This window comes from Dendrobates tinctorius, unplaced genomic scaffold, assembly GCF_039654945.1.
Source record: "Dendrobates tinctorius isolate UK_male_01 unplaced genomic scaffold, ASM3965494v1 ptg000103l, whole genome shotgun sequence".
Lineage (NCBI taxonomy): Eukaryota > Metazoa > Chordata > Amphibia > Anura > Dendrobatidae > Dendrobates > Dendrobates tinctorius.
In genome coordinates this window covers 33,016,230-33,034,058 of record NW_027361771.1, presented here as the reverse complement: position 1 = coordinate 33,034,058, position 17,829 = coordinate 33,016,230, and positions in this window count along the sequence as shown.

Here is a 17,829-nt window from a genome sequence, read left to right as displayed (position 1 = left end):
AGTTGATTACCATTTGGAGATATTACAGCAGAGAATAGAGGCAGCAGAGGTGGGAAGTTGTATCATTCAGGCTGCTTGCTGGCAGTGAATAGAGTAAATACATGCAGGGTGGCTCAGTTGATTACCATTTGGAGATATTACAGCAGAGAATAGAGGCAGCAGAGGTGGGAAGTTGTATCATTCAGGCTGCTTGCTAGCAGTGAATAGAGTAAATACATGCAGGGTGGCTCAGTTGATTACCATTTGGAGATATTACAGCAGAGAATAGAGGCAGCAGAGGTGGGAAGTTGTATCATTCAGGCTGCTTGCTAGCAGTGAATGGAGTAAATACATGCAGGGTGGCTCAGTTGATTACCTGTGTGAAGAGAGAAGATGAATGTTAATTCCATGCCATGTATAACTGCCGTTTTGCTGGATGCTTAGCTTCTGTGATGCTTTGCTTATGGGATGCTTGCGTGCTGTACCCCACACTGACCCCTGTACCCCACATTGATCCTCCATTACACCGCCACTCACTGATCCTCCATAACACCACCACACACTGATCCTCTATAACACTGCCACTCACTGATCCTGCGTAACACCACCGGTGTCTGATCCTCCATTAGACCGCCACTCAGTGATCCTCCATAACACCACCAGCCACTGATTATAACACTGCCCCTCACCGATCCTCCATAACTCCATCGGTCACTGATCCTCCATAACTCCATGATCTCCATCGGTCACTGATCCTCCATAACACCACCACTCACTGATCCTCCATAACACCACCAGCCACTGATCCTCCTTTACACCGCCACTCACTGATCCTCCATAACACCGCTGGTCACTGATCCTCCATAACACCACTCATTGATCCTCCGTAACACCACCAGCCACTGATCCTCCATTACACCGCCACTCACTGATCCTCCATAACACCGCCACTCACTGATCATAACACCACCACTCACTGATCCTCCCTAAAACTGCCACTCACTGATCCTCCATAACACCGCCACTCACTGATGCTCCATAACACCACCGGTCACTGATCCTCAACACCGCCACTCACTGATCATAACACCACCACTCACTGATCCTCCATAACACCGGCACTCACTGATCCTCCATAACACCGCCACTCGCTGATGCTCCATAACACCGCCGGTCACTGATCCTCCATATCACCGCCAGTCACTGATCCTCCATAACACCGCCACTCACTGATCCTCCATAAAACTGCCGGTCACTGATCCTCCATAAAACTGCCGGTCACTGATCCTCCATAAAACTGCCGGTCACTGATCCTCCATAACATCGCCACTCACTGATCCTCCATAACACCGCCGGTCACTGATCCTCCATAACATCGCCACTCACTGATCCTCCATAACACCGCCACTCACTGATCCTCCATAAAACCGACGGTCACTGATCATCCATAAAACCACCACTCACTGATTTTCCATAACACCACCACTCACTGATCCACCATAACGTAGTAACATACATAGTAACATGGTAAAGTAGTTAGTAAGGCCGAAAAGAGACATTTGTCCATCCAGTTCAGCCTATATTCTGTCCCAATAAATCCCCAGATCTACGTCCTTCTAAGGAACCTGATAACTATAAGGCCGGTTTCACATTTGCAGTTGTGTCCACAGAGTTTCTGACGCATACATCCTCATGCATCGCGTTTTCCGATCTTTTACGTTGTGGACGCAGGTACATGCATTTGTATGCGTTCGACCGCGTTTGATTACGCATGCGTCATTTTGGGCTGTGTGGCGGGGCGCGGCTAACGCAACTTGTTGCAGTTTTGGAGGCATCAAATTGCTGTCGCCATACGCATGCGGACGCTTGCGGAAGGAGTGCATCTAAACAACGCATTACACTCTATGGGAACGCATGCATGTATTTTTTTGAGTAAACATGTCAAGGAACTGATTTTAGCCACCCCCCACACAAAGATGTTTAAAAAGAGGGTGTAAGCACTGGAAGTCCAGTACTCTCCAGGCTGCGGAAGAGATCTTTGAAGACACAGAATTTACCAAAATGTGATTATAGAAGCTAAAGTTTGTGTGTCTGTTTTTCTCCCTGCAGTCTGTAATCATTTCTGTCACTTGGTTGCAGCATTCATCACCTTATCGCCATAGCCTCAAGCCCAGAGCACACTGAATACACCTGACAGAAGTGTGAAGAGAGTACATTTGCAACTGATTGGTAAGTATTCACTGTTAGAGTTGAGCGAAACGGGTCGCAAAATTTCAAAAGTCGCCGACTTTTGGCAAAGTCGGGTTTCATGAAACGAAACCCGACCCTAGGATGAGGTCGGCCACGAGGTCGGCGACTTACGCGCCAAAGTCACGTTTCAAAAGTTTGTTTTGCGCTCTTTTTCAGCCAATCAGGATCCACGGACACTGTGGGCAACGTGATGACATAGGCAGGGGTCACCACCATCTTTCAGAAGGGCATGCAAGTGATTGGCTTGCTTTGGTGGGCGTCACAGGGGGTATAAAAGGGCGTGCACGCCGACCGCCATCTTACTTCTGCCGATCTCAGTATAGGGAGAGGTTGCTGCTGATTCTGTAGGGAGAGCGTTAGGCAGGGAAGAAGACAAAAAAACTGCTTCTGCTGCTAGCGATTTGGCCTGCACAACACACCAGTCACTGTGTGTGCAGTGCAAGGGGAGGCTATATAGTGGTGTATCAGTGGTGTTGGTTGTTGGGCTGCCTTTTAAGGCTTCCTGACAGGCTGGCATTGCTGTTTACCCACTGCTCTGCAAACTGCTTTTTTAAAAGCAATCCAATCTCCCTTATCCTCTAGTCACTTTTGTCACAGCTGTGCCATCGAGCCTGTGACATAGCGCTCAGACATCAGTGGGCCTCACACAATCCAAAAGTGTCCAGTGTCCAAAAGTGTGTGCAGAGATTCAAAATCTCCCTTATCCTCTAGTCACTTTGGTCACAGCTGTGCCATCGAGCCTGTCACATAGCGCTCAGATATTCATTGGGCCTCACACAATCCAAAAGTGTCCAGTGTCCAAAAGTGTGTGTAGAGATTCAAAATCTCCCTTATCCTCTAGTCACTTTGGTCACAGCTGTGCCATCGAGCCTGTCACATAGCGCTCAGATATTCATTGGGCCTCACACAATCCAAAAGTGTCCAGTGTCCAAAAGTGTGTGCAGAGATTCAAAATCTCCCTTATCCTCTAGTCACTTTGGTCACAGCTGTGCCATCGATCCTGTCACATAGCGCTCAGATATTCATTGGGCCTCACACAATCCAAAAGTGTCCAGTGTCCAAAAGTGTGTGCAGAGATTCAAAATCTCCCTTATCCTCTAGTCACTTTGGTCACAGCTGTGCCATCGAGCCTGTCACATAGCGCTCAGATATTCATTGGGCCTCACACAATCCAAAAGTATCCAGTGTCCAAAAGTGTGTGCAGAGATTCAAAATCTCCCTTATCCTCTAGTCACTTTGGTCACAGCTGTGCCATCGAGCCTGTCACATAGCGCTCAGATATTTATTGGGCCTCACACAATCCAAAAGTGTCCAGTGTCCAAAAGTGTGTGCAGAGATTCAAAATCTCCCTTATCCTCTAGTCACTTTGGTCACAGCTGTGCCATCGAGCCTGTCACATAGCACTCAGATATTCATTGGGCCTCACACAATCCAAAAGTGTCCAGTGTCCAAAAGTGTGTGCAGAGATTCAAAATCTCCCTTATCCTCTAGTCACTTTGGTCACAGCTGTGCCATCGATCCTGTCACATAGCGCTCAGATATTCATTGGGCCTCACACAATCCAAAAGTGTCCAGTGTCCAAAAGTGTGTGCAGAGATTCAAAATCTCCCTTATCCTCTAGTCACTTTGGTCACAGCTGTGCCATCGAGCCTGTCACATAGCGCTCAGATATTCATTGGGCCTCACACAATCCAAAAGTATCCAGTGTCCAAAAGTGTGTGCAGAGATTCAAAATCTCCCTTATCCTCTAGTCACTTTGGTCACAGCTGTGCCATCGAGCCTGTCACATAGCGCTCAGATATTCATTGGGCCTCACACAATCCAAAAGTGTCCAGTGTCCAAAAGTGTGTGCAGAGATTCAAAATCTCCCTTATCCTCTAGTCACTTTGGTCACAGCTGTGCCATCGAGCCTGTCACATAGCACTCAGATATTCATTGGGCCTCACACAATCCAAAAGTGTCCAGTGTCCAAAAGTGTGTGCAGAGATTCAAAATCTCCCTTATCCTCTAGTCACTTTGGTCACAGCTGTGCCATCGAGCCTGTCACATAGCGCTCAGATATTCATTGGGCCTCACACAATCCAAAAGTGTCCAGTGTCCAAAAGTGTGTGCAGAGATTCAAAATCTCCCTTATCCTCTAGTCACTTTGGTCACAGCTGTGCCATCGAGCCTGTCACATAGCGCTCAGATATTCATTGGGCCTCACACAATCCAAAAGTGTCCAGTGTCCAAAAGTGTGTGCAGAGATTCAAAATCTCCCTTATCCTCTAGTCACTTTGGTCACAGCTGTGCCATCGAGCCTGTCACATAGCGCTCAGATATTCATTAGGCCTCACACAATCCAAAAGTGTCCAGTGTCCAAAAGTGTGTGCAGAGATTCAAAATCTCCCTTATCCTCTAGTCACTTTGGTCACAGCTGTGCCATCGAGCCTGTCACATAGCGCTCAGATATTCATTGGGCCTCACACAATCCAAAAGTGTCCAGTGTCCAAAAGTATGTGCAGAGATTCAAAATCTCCCTTATCCTCTAGTCACTTTGGTCACAGCTGTGCCATCGAGCCTGTCACATAGCGCTCAGATATTCATTGGGCCTCACACAATCCAAAAGTGTCCAGTGTCCAAAAGTGTGTGCAGAGATTCAAAATCTCCCTTATCCTCTAGTCACTTTGGTCACAGCTGTGCCATCGAGCCTGTCACATAGCGCTCAGATATTCATTGGGCCTCACACAATCCAAAAGTGTCCAGTGTCCAAAAGTGTGTGCAGAGATTCAAAATCTCCCTTATCCTCTAGTCACTTTGGTCACAGCTGTGCCATCGAGCCTGTCACATAGCGCTCAGATATTCATTGGGCCTCACACAATCCAAAAGTGTCCAGTGTCCAAAAGTGTGTGCAGAGATTCAAAATCTCCCTTATCCTCTAGTCACTTTGGCCACAGCTGTGCCATCGAGCCTGTCACATAGTGCTCAGATATTCATTGGGCCTCACACAATCCAAAAGTGTCCAGTGTCCAAAAGTGTGTGCAGAGATTCAAAATCTCCCTTATCCTCTAGTCACTTTGGTCACAGCTGTGCCATCGAGCCTGTCACATAGCGCTCAGATATTCATTGGGCCTCACACAATCCAAAAGTGTCCAGTGTCAAAAAGTGTGTGCAGAGATTCAAAATCTCCCTTATCCTCTAGTCACTTTGGTCACAGCTGTGCCATTGAGCCTGTCACATAGCGCTCAGATATTCATTGGGCCTCACACAATCCAAAAGTGTCCAGTGTCCAAAAGTGTGTGCAGAGATTCAAAATCTCCCTTATCCTCTAGTCACTTTGGTCACAGCTGTGCCATCGAGCCTGCCACATAGCGCTCAGATATTCATTGGGCCTCACACAATCCAAAAGTGTCCAGTGTCCAAAAGTGTGTGCAGAGATTCAAAATCTCCCTTATCCTCTAGTCACTTTGGTCACAGCTGTGCCATCGAGCCTGCCACATAGCGCTCAGATATTCATTGGGCCTCACACAATCCAAAAGTGTCCAGTGTCCAAAAGTGTGTGCAGAGATTCAAAATCTCCCTTATCCTCTAGTCACTTTTGTCACAGCTGTGCCATCGAGCCTGTCACATAGCGCTCAGATATCAGTGGGCCTCACACAATCCAAAAGTGTCCAGTGTCCACAAGTGTCTGCAGAAATTCAAAATCTCCCCTGTCCTATAGACACCTTGTACCTTGTTTTACATTACTATATAGTTTGTTGTATTTTGTCTACATTTCTACCAAAAATGAGGAAGGCTGGTGGAAGAGGCCGTGGAATTGGGCGGGGGTTGGCAGCTGGTAATGATGGTGTTGGTGGTGGATCTGATGGTAGTGGCAAGAGCAAAATAGGACCGAATGCAGGAGGTGTTGACAGGGCTGCCACTAGGAATTTCGGGGCCCCATACTGGCAAAATTTTCGGGGCCCCCTTTAGACTCCGCCCAGGCTCCATCCAGCCCCGCCTCCACCACTCGAACTGTCCACAGTCCCACCGCTCTCTTGGATAAACTCCACTTCTCACCTATCACACATTAACAGTTCCCATCACCAGGTCACACATATAGCCAGCAGCTTTTGCTTTGGCCAAAAGATTGTTTTAAGTCGCCACCATAACAGGGTAGACACTTTTGGCCAGGCCCTACTCTACTGTAACCTATTAAATATTTGTTAAAATATGCAATACAATTTAGGTATATTTTTATTTATTTTTCAATTTTTTAAAATGACCAATAATATCACATACAAGGAACAAATACCGCTACACCATGTCCAGACCACATATTACCACCACATAGTGACCTATAATAAGACGTACAAGGAACAAATACCGCCATACCATGACCAGACCACATATTACTACCATAGTGACCGAATAATATCACATACAACGAACAAATACCACCGCACCATGAACAGACCACAAATTACCACCACAAAGTGACCAAATAATAGAATATACAAGGGACAAATACCACTGCACCACGCCCAGACCACATATTACCACCACATGGAGACTGAATACTACAATACTGACATTAATTAAAAAAACATAATACTATGACCATAAGAGACATTATACACACAAGATCTGTACTTAGTATGCAGTGTCTGTGTACAGGTAATATAGTGATCAATGACATTATACACAGGAGCTCTGTATATAATGTACAGGTAACACAGTGATCACCGGTGACATTATACACAGGACCTCTGTACATAGTGTCAGTGTACAGGTAACACACTAACTCACCAGTGATGTCTCTAGGTGAAGTCCTTCATCTTTGTTTTTCATCTTTCATCCAGCACAGATCGCCATCACGTCTTCCAGCCAGGACTTGTCTCTGCAGGAAATATCACAGTTATCTAGAGCTCCGCTTGCAGAACACATTACTTATTTTTTCCCAACTTCTACATTACACCACATGAAGAAAAAAAGGCGACATAGTATCACTCTACACAGTAACAGGACCGCCCCCCCATTTACAACAGTATCCTCAAGAAAATAAAATACATCACTGCAGTAATAATATCCCTTAATTAGCCCCTATGGTAATAATATCCCCCATCCTGACTCCCGTGTGTCTCATTTTTGGCTTCAGCCATATGTTCTCCCATCCCACCCTCATCAGTATCCATTCTGCCCCATATGATCTCCCCTCCTGACCATTCTGTCTAAATCGTATCCATCCTGCCCCATGACCCTGCTCCATCTATCTCCAATCATGCCCGGTGTCTCACATTCTGCCCCCTCCTGTGTCTCACTGTCACATTCTGCCCCCTCCTGTGTCTCACTGTCACATTCTGCCCCCTCCTGTGTCTCACTGTCACATTCTGCCCCCTCCTGTGTCTCACTGTCACATTCTGCCCCCTCCTGTGTCTCACTGTCACATTCTGCCCCCTCCTGTCTCACTGTCACATTCTGCCCCAGTCTCTTGCATTCTACCCCCAGCGTCCACCATTCTGCCCGCAGCGTCCAACATTCTGCCCCAGCTCACAGCCTGCCCCCATGTCCAGCATTCTGCCCGCAGCGTCCAGCATTCTGCCTCAGTCTCCAGCATTCTGCCCCAGCTTCGAGCATTCTGCCCCATGTCCAGAATTCTGCCCCAGCGTCCAGCATTCTTCTGCCCCATGTCCAGCATTCTGCCCCGTCTCACAGTCTGCCCTCATATCCAGCATTCTGCCACCAGCGTCCAGCATTCTGTCCCCAGCGTCCAGCATTCTGCCCCATGTCCATTCTGCCCCCAGTGTCCAGCATTATGCCCCATGTCCAGCATTCTGCCCCCAGCGTCCAGCATTCTGCCCCATGTCTATTCTGCCCCCAGTGTCCAGCATTATGCCCCATGTCCAGCATTCTGCCCCAGCGTCCAGCATTCTGCCCCATGTCCATTCTGCCCCCAGCATTCTGCCCCATGTCCAGCATTCTGCCCCCAGCGTCCAGCATTCTGCTCCCAGCATTCTGCCCCTAGCGTCCAGCATTCTGCCCCCAGCATTCTGCTCCCAGCGTCCAGCATTCTGCCCCCAGAATTCTGCCCCCAGTGTCCAACATTCTGCCCCCAGCATTCTGCCCCCAGCGTCCAGCATTCTGCCCCCAGAATTCTGCCCCCAGTGTCCAACATTCTGCCCCCAGCATTCTGCCCCCAGCGTCCAACATTCTGCCCCCAGCATTCTGCCCCCAGCGTCCAGCATTCTGCCCCCAGCATTCTGCCCCCAGCCTCCAGCATTCTGCCCCCAGCATTCTGCCCCCAGCATCCAGCATTCTGCCCCAGCGTCCAGCATTCTGCCCCCAGCGTCCAGCATTCTGCCCCATGTCCATTCTGCCCCCAGCATTCCTGCCCCATGTCCAGCATTCTGCCCCCAGCATTCTGCCCCCAGCGTCCAGCATTCTGCCCCCCGCATTCTGCCCCCAGCGTTCTGCCCCCCGCATTCTGCCCCCAGCGTCCAGCATTCTGCCCCCCGCATTCTGCCCCCAGCATCCAGCATTCTGCCTCCAGAATTCTGCCCCCAGCGTCCAGCATTCTGCCCCCAGCATCCAGCATTCTGCCCCCAGCATTCTGCCCCCAGCGTCCAGCATTCTGCCCCAGCATCCAGCATTCTGCCCCCAGCATTCTGCCCCCAGCATTCTGCCCCCAGCGTCCAGCATTCTGCCCCCAGCGTCCAGCATTCTGCCCCCAGCATTCTGCCCCCAGCGTCCAGCATTCTGCCCCAGTGTCCAGCATTCTGCCCCAGGCCCCCTGGATAGCCGCTCTCAAAAAAAAAAAAAAAAAAATTCTTCTTACCTTGTTATCTGGCTGTGCTCCAGCGGCGAGGCTCCCTCCCTCTCCCAGTCCCACGTGGCACACTGACTGAATGAGGAAGTGGAGGAGCAGAGCAGTGTCAGGTGAGGGCGGAGCTGTGGCTGGACCATTGTGCAGGGGGGGATTTCGGCGCTGGCTGGACCATGGTGCGGGGGGGGCCTGCCCGAGGGGCCCGGGGGGCCCGGCAGGCGCTGAGTCTGAATTTAAAATAAAGCTGCAGAAGCCTGTATAAAATGTAGGGGGGCCCCAGCGCGGATCGGGCTGCCAGCATGGTCGGGCCCCCCTAATCACCGGGCCCCATACACATGTAAGGCCTGTCATGCCCTGATGGCGGCCCTGGGTGTTGAGCCTGCGTCATCGTCTGGCTACATAAGGCCTCGAACGCTTAGTTTTCTAGGAGTTGGCAAACCGCTTTTAAAGCCAGAGCATCAGGAAAAAGTTTTGTCTTACATTGCTGATTCAGCCTCCAGCTCTATCGCCTCCTCTTCTTCAGTTGTAAAAAGTAAAAGCACTGAGTCGTCATTGGAGGCTCATGTTCATGAACCACACCTTTCCTTGTGTCCTTCACCCCAACCAAGATTGAAGGATAACGCAGGCCATACTACTGATTACTCCATGGAGCTGTTTTCACATACCATGCCTGGATTATCAAGTGACATGGTGAATTACCCAGGCCAAGATGAATCTGACATGGAGTGCACTGATGCACAGCCGCTGATGGATGATTCTGCTGGTACATTCACTCAGAGCACTACATTGTCCTCGCAGTGTACAGAGCCAGATTCTGACCCTGATGAGACTCAGGTGCCCCTTCCCGCACACTATACCACCATACACGGTGACACAGAGGAAGGTGCACATGACATAGAAGAGGAGGTGATGGATGACCCAGTTGTTGACCCAGATTGGCATCCATTGGGGGAAGAGGGTGCTGCTTCCAATAGCTCAGATGAGGAGCATCCACAGCAGACATCGACATCGCAACAGCTGTTATCTGGCAGGCCCGGAGCACTCCAAAGACAGGTTCCAAACATCAAAAGAGTTGCTGGACAGCTTGTCCAGAGGGTCAAAAGATCACAGCGTGCTAGGCCGCAAAATGTCTGCCAAAATAGGAAGAGTGCAGTGTGGCACTTTTTTGAACAAAATCCTCATGATCAGGCCAAGGTTATCTGTAAGAAGTGCGCAAAGACCTTTAGCCGAGGGAAAAATCTGAAAAATTTGAATACCAGTTGCATGCTTAGACATTTAACCAGCATGCACTTGCAAGCGTGGACACAACACCAAACCTCAAGTGCCACATGTGCAGCTGATCACAACGAAGGTAGTCAGCAACTCTACATTGTTTCCCCCACTGTAAGCCCACCGGTTAGCACAGCAGCAAATGTTGAGGTGTCGTTGCAAGGCCACAGCAGTCAGGGAATCCCACTGTTATATCAACGAAAGACTGATTCTAGGCCATCAGAAAGAACACCAACTCCATCACCATCATCAACCCTCTCTCAATCCGCCCTGTCCACCGCTACTTCCACCATATGCAGCTCTCAAGTCCAGCTCACCCTCCCAGACACTATGAGTAGGTCAAGAAAGTACTCAGTCTCTCATCCGCGTACACTGGGTTTGAACGCCCACATTGCCAAACTAATCTCGTTTGAGATGATGCCCTTTCGGTTGGTGGAAAGCACAGCTTTCCGCGAACTCATGGCCTATGCAGTACCACGCTATGACCTACCCAGTCGCCACTTCTTCTCTCGCAAAGCCATCCCAGCCCTCCACCATCATGTGAAAGACCGCATTGTCCATGCACTCAAGCAGTCAGTGAGCGGAAAGGTGCACCTCACAACTGATGCATGGTCCAGTCGGCATGGCCAGGGCCGTTACGTGTCCATCACTGCGCACTGGGTTAATGTGGTGGATGCAGGGTCCACAGGGGACAGCGGTGGTGGGACAGTGCTGCCTAGCCCACGGTATAGGAAACAGTTGGCTGTAGGCGTTCGACCCTCCTCCTCCTCCTCCAGAAGCGAAAGCTCGTCCACAGAGCGCAGTCGTACGAGCACTCCATCTGCAGCTGCCACTGTTGCACACGATGTGTCCCCCTATCGAGCAGCTAGTGGAAAGCGTCAGCAGGCTGTGTTGCAGATGATGTGTTTGGGCAACAGACACACCGCCGAGGTGCTGGCCGAGTACTTGAAGCGACAAACTGAGTCTTGGCTGGGCAGTGTATATCTTGAGGCAGGCAAGGTAGTTAGTGATAACGGCCGTAATTTTGTGGCAGCCATAGCCCTTTCAAAACTCAGCCATATACCTTGCTTGGCTCACACCTTGAACCTGGTGGTGCAGTGCTTCCTCAAAAATTATCCGGAGTTAACAGCCCTGCTCCAGAAGGTGCGAAGACTGTGCGCGCACATCCGCCGGTCGCCTGTACACTCCGTTCGTATGCAGAAGCTGCAGCGATTGCTCCACCTTCCCAACCAACCGCCTCATTATCGACATTGCAACAAGGTGGAACTCCACCCTGCACATGGTGGAGCGGCTGTGCGAGCAGAGGCAGGCCATAATGCATTTGTGGGAGGATACACGGCCAGGCACTTTGAGAGCAGACATGGAGTTGACAGGTGTGCAGTGGTCGAAGCTGAAAGACCTCTGTAAAGTCCTTCAGTGTTTTGAGGAATGCACACGGCTGGTAAGCGCAGACGACGCCATCCTAAGCATGAGCATCCCACTTATGCGTCTGCTCATGCAAACTTTGACGCACCTTAAGGAGCAGGCGTCTGCAGCCAATGTTGATGAGGAGGAAGAGGAGGAGGGAATCCTTGATGACATTCAGCCATTGTCTGCTCAGGGACCTCTCCTGGACGAGGTGGAGGAAGAAGAGGAGGAGGAGGAGGATGATGGGGATGATTACTTAGGGGAGGAGGATGCATCTCGTGGGGCAAGTGAAAATGTTGGCGTGGCAAGGTCTGGTACAGGGTTTGTGCGTGACTGGAGGGATGTGGATTTGCCAGAAAGTGCTCCTCCAACCAGCACTCGCAGTGCATCATTGACACCGGGAACATTGGCCCACATGTCAGATTATGCCTTGCAGATCCTAAAAAGGGACCCACGCATTGCCAAAATGATGAACGATGACGACTACTGGTTGGCCAGCATCCTGGATCCACGCTATAAAGGCAAATTACAAAACATCATGCCACAGGAGAACCTTGACCTAATATTGGCTAATAAACAAGCAACTCTGGTAAATCGGTTGCTTGAGGCATTCCCAGCACACAGCAGCGGTGATGGTTCTCACACGAGCCGTACGGGCCGGGGGCAGCTTGGCAGAGGTGTTCGTGGTGCACACAGCAGAAGTGGCGTTGGAGACAGGGGTTTCATGACAATGTTGTGGACTGATTTTTCAAGTACCGCTCACACAACTGGTAATACTGCATCGATGGAAAGTGACAGGAGACAGCAGTTGTCAACTATGGTTACACACTACTTTTCCTCCCATATCGATGTTCTCCCACACAGGTCATTCCCCTTTGACTATTGGGCCGCTAAACTGGACACCTGGCCTGAATTGGCACAATATGCCTTACAGGAGCTCGCTTGCCCAGCTGCAAGTGTGCTATCGGAAAGAGTCTTCAGTGCAGCTGGATCAATCCTGACAGAAAAAAGGACCCGTCTGTCAACCCAAAATGTGGATGATCTAACCTTCATTAAAATGAACCACGCATGGGTTTCCAAGGATTTTGTCCCACCTTCCTCTGATGACACATAGGGTGACAGAAAAATGGCTTGCTTTGGTCCACCTCTTCCTGGGACTTGACCTATTTCACCTTTTGCATCAGCTGAATGTCCAACATCAACATATGCCACTTTCTAAAACTCCCTAACTGTGCTGCCTCCCCCCCCATGGCCGGGGTCACCACCTAGCGCACGACACCGTGTGAGTGCCGTTGCCCTGGACAGGTGGGTAGGCCGACTCTTGGGCGCGGGCACTGGTACAGGGTCCTTCATAGTGCAATCAAGTGTCTCTGACGGTGGTGGTGCATACCCGCCGTCAGACACACCGCCGTACTATGAGGGGCCCAGTGCCAGTACCGACGCCCACGAGTGGGCCCCCCTTGCTTGGGCAGGGCCCCAGCATTTGCAATCTTTACCTCTCCCTGCTCCTCCGCTGTGTAGTCTGGGCCGTCAAATCCATACTGTGCCTGACACCGTCTGAGCCTGCCTCCTGATGTATAGACATATATTTTGAATGTGTACGCTATCCATACATGTTATCCAGGGAAACGGTACCCTTTCTAACCTTTGTGCAATCACGTGCAATCCATACTGGGCCTAACACCGTCTGAGCCTACCTCCTGAGACATATATTTTGAATGTGTACGCTATCCATACATGTTATCCGGGGATACGGTACCCTTTCTAACCTTTGTGCAATCACGTGCAATCCATACTGGGCCTAACACCGTCTGAGCCTGCCTCCTGAGACATATATTTTGAATGTGTACGCTATCCATACATGTTATCCGGGGAAACGGTACCCTTTCTAACCTTTGTGCAATCACGTGTAATCCATACTGGGCGTGAGAACGGCTGGCGAGCTGTTAAGCAAGCTACAGCACCTGTGGTTTGCACACGTAAGTTTTTCATGAATGACGGTTAGGCCTAATTCCGGAACTGCGGTTGACCTGCACTTACTGGGAAATCATTGTTCGCGGGTAATAATTGTAATCAGTGATCCCCATCACTAACGTTGTTCAGCGGGTTATCTGCACCTGTAAGCGAAAAACGCTGGCCTTTTCAGTGTAGCGCACATGCAGCCATGGACATGTAAGGGCATGACACACCAGTTATTGGCCAATCTCATGTGCCAGAGCCTCACGTGTCCCTCTAGTAAGCCGGACTCGGACCGCGGGGCATGACGGAGTCTCGTTCGTTAACGGAATTAAGCTTGCAATGTGTGCATCTGTTCTGTAGCTGGCATGGTTGAGGTTTCCCAGGTGGAGTCGAATTTAACCGTAGGCTCCACTCCTGGTGGTGCCCTTCTGGACATTCCTTTAAGGTTCAGCTTTGCAACCATACTGCCCACGTAAAACAAACACTTTGCCTTCATGAACGCTGTTTGGAGGGTCATGACTCGTGGGAATAACGCCACCCAAACAGTTAACCTGCTTGAGAGATCCTTTGTTGCTCCCAAGCATGACATCACACTCCCTAGGAAGAAGGTAATGCCACTGTGGCGACCGTACTCCTGGGGGCGACACAAGTGCACTGATGCCCAGCCACTGCTCGATGAATCTGCTGGTACATTGACCCAGACCACTACGTTCCCCTCGCACGCTACACGACCTGAATCTGACCCTGATGAAACTCAGGTTACCCTTCCCATATACAGTTCCATCTTACACGGTGACAAAGAGGAAGCTGCAGATGAAAGTGCAGGTTCGGCCCAACCGCCATCAGACACACCACCGTACTATCAGGGGCCCTGTGCCAGTGCCGTCACCAACGAGTGGGCCCCCCCTGCTTGCCCAGGATCACAGCACTTGCAAAGTTGAAATACTGTGCAGTGAGATGGAAGATGGGGACGACGAGGAATCCAGACTAGTACAGGGATTCCCTAGCGAGGAGACTTATTTCATTGTTTTCAATGTTGGGACAGCAATTTTTGGGGAGCACTATACTCTGGAGAATGATAGATGGGGCCCACCATACACTGGAACATTCCAAAGGTGGACATCAGACACTGGAGCAGCATTTACAGGGCCCATTATACACTAGAGCATTAGAAATGGGGCCCATTATGTTTGGAGCATTATTTGGGCCCATAAGACAGTGGAGCTTCATCCATGGGGACCAACATATACTGTAGCATTATGTGGAGCTCATCATATACTGTTTCAAACATTATATGGGACCAATGATTCTGTATGGAGAAATAGATGGGCCTCGTCATGAGATGTAAAAAGTGAGGTATTTTTCATTGTACTATACCGCTATTTCTCTGCCGTATCGGAGCATGATGACTTGTGGTATGTGTTAAAGGGGCGCTCTTTCGCCCAGGGCACATGAAAACCTGCAGCCAGCCCTCCCCCCCACAACTTTAGCCAAATAACCCCCATTTTTCAGTGCGTAACTTGTATTATGAAGTTAATTAAGGTTGACAAGCTTAAGTAAGAAGAATTGATGCTTTTGGCATTCAAATGGGCACTGTAGGTGTGTTTCCTGTCCTCCTCTCACTGCCGACTTTTATTCCCCATTGACTTACATTGGGTTTCGTGTTTCGGGACGACCCCGACTTTTCCCTATAATCGGACGATCTTGCTCGACCCGACTTTTGGAAAAGTCAGGTTTCACGAAACGAAACGCGACCCTAAAAAACCAAAAGTCGCTCAACTCTATTCACTGTACATATGTGACAAAATCATGTATTTTCTTTTACAGAACACTTCAACAAGTGCAGAGGAGCAGGAGCAGCATACGGAGGCCCAAGTTCCGGGGGCAAGACGGCGTGTAAGTTTTTTTCCTTTACTGTTTATATTTTTTCTTGACTGTTTTTTCTTTTTTTTATTTGTTTTATCTTTCCAACATTAATGTCTTTCTTTCATTTTTAGGTTCCACAGCGGGAGGAGGACTACCTGGACAACGACCTCCTGATCACATTAGTGGAAGAGCGAGTTGCGTTGTGAGACACACGGGAGCGAGACCACTCGGACAACGTGGTGATTCGGCGGCTGTGGAATGAGGTGGCCCGAGCGATGATGGATGACTGGGACAACACCACACCACGAGTCAGAAAGGAATTTTGTAAGTATTGCAATGTGGTCTGACACAGCAGTGAACCTGTAAAGGCCGGGATCACACAACCGTGTATGATGCGATAAATTCCTGCGAGTTTCTCGTATCACACACGGTTGTGTGTTCCAGGCCTAAAGTGCGTTGTTTAACCCTTTTTTCCCCCTTCACAGTAAACAAAGTTAGAACCCGTTGGCGTTCAATGAAGGTTCGCTTCAACAAGGACCTGAGACAGGAGATCCAAGTTCGCAGTGGTGGTGGTGCAGCAAGAATCCGGAAATATAAGTATCACCTGATACTGGCTTTCCTGAGGCCTGTCCTTCCTCAGAGAACGTAAGTATTTTTGTCAAGAAACAAAAGAAGAAAAAAAGGGGGAAATTGCCTCACCGTGTAATATGTGCTTGGTTGTTGTGAGTTCATTTTCCCCTTCACTACTGAGGCCCGAGGAACTCCCTCTTCTGGTGAAGAAAGGTAGTGAGCCTGATTGTCAAACACCTGGGGCTGATGATGATGACTGGCTGAGTGGAGTTAATGACTGGATATAAGGCTGCCGACGCCCTTCTGGCCTGCGGGTGATTTCTCTGTGGACTTCTAGGAAACCAGTCTGATTCCTGCTCATCTAAAGCTAAGATTTCTGCTTTGCCTTTTTGCATTAGTGTTTTGTTTTCCTTGCTTTTCTGGATTCTGCCATTCCCTGCTGGGGTGAGCTGAATCTCCTTTTGCCTGTTGCTCTGTCTTCAGAATATTCCTGAGTACTGACATAGCTTTTTGAAGCCTAGCGTCTTCCGGGCCTTTTTTACTGTCAGTTTGTTGGCTCTTATTTTCATAGGGTTTTTCACGGATTGCAGACAGCAGCCTTCCTGTCCTTTCCTAGCTAAGCTAGTGTGGGCCCCATCTTTGCTCAGTCTATCTTTCTGTCTGTGTTTTGTTCTTTCTTCTTGCTTCACCGTCATTATATGTGGGGGGCTGCCTTTTACTTTGGGGTCTGCTCTGGGGCAGTTTAGATTTCCCTTTCTGTCTTTAGGCTATGTAGTCCTCCGGCTGTGATCGAGGGGCCTAGGGCATCGTAGGAGCCCCCAACGGCTACTGCTAGTTGTGTTGATAGGTTCAGGGGTCTGCAATCCGATAGCTGCCAACTTCTCTGGTTTTCTGGACTTAGCTAGCATTACTATTTTTGCCTCCTACGGTGACTCAATCATAACAGAATCACCCGCCATACCGCAGATTCTAGGATACTCAATAGCAGGAAAGAATTGTATAAAAAAAAAAAAGTGTGTATATTTTTTCCTCTATATCTCTGAGGCCGTAGGGGGAATTTCTTTTTTTCTCTCAATGGAGATAAAGCAATTGTCGGATCGTGTGGAGCAGCTCGCTGCGGAAGTGCGGGGAATTTCCGCCTACCTTGCTCATTCACATGCTGCTGAACCAAAGATTCCTACACCTGATGTATTTTTTGGGGATCGGTCTAAATTTTTGAATTTCAAAAATAATTGTAAATTATTTTTTGCCTTGAAGCCTAACTCGTCAGGGAGCTCCGCGCAGCAGGTTAAAATTGTCATCTCTTTGCTGCGTGGCGATCCCCAGGATTGGGCGTTTTCTTTGAAACCAGATGATCCTATTCTGACTAATGTGAACGTATTTTTTCAGGCCTTGGGGTTGTTGTATGACGAACCTAATGCCATTGATCAGGCTGAAAAGACCCTGCTGGCATTGAACCAGGGTCGTGATTCTGCAGAGTTGTACTGTCAAAAGTTCCGAAAGTGGGCGGTACTTACTACCTGGAATGATTGTGCCTTGACTGCTCTCTTTCGGAAGGGGTTGTCAGAAGCCGTAAAAGATACTATGGTGGGATTTCCTGTTCCCTCTGGTCTTGACGATTCTATGTCTTTAGCCATTCAGGTTGATCGGCGTTTACGCGAACGCAGAGCTGCACGAGAGGTGTTGCCACCTGTTGAACAGATGTCTGAACCTATGCAATGTGATAGAGTTTTTTCCAGAGAGCAGCG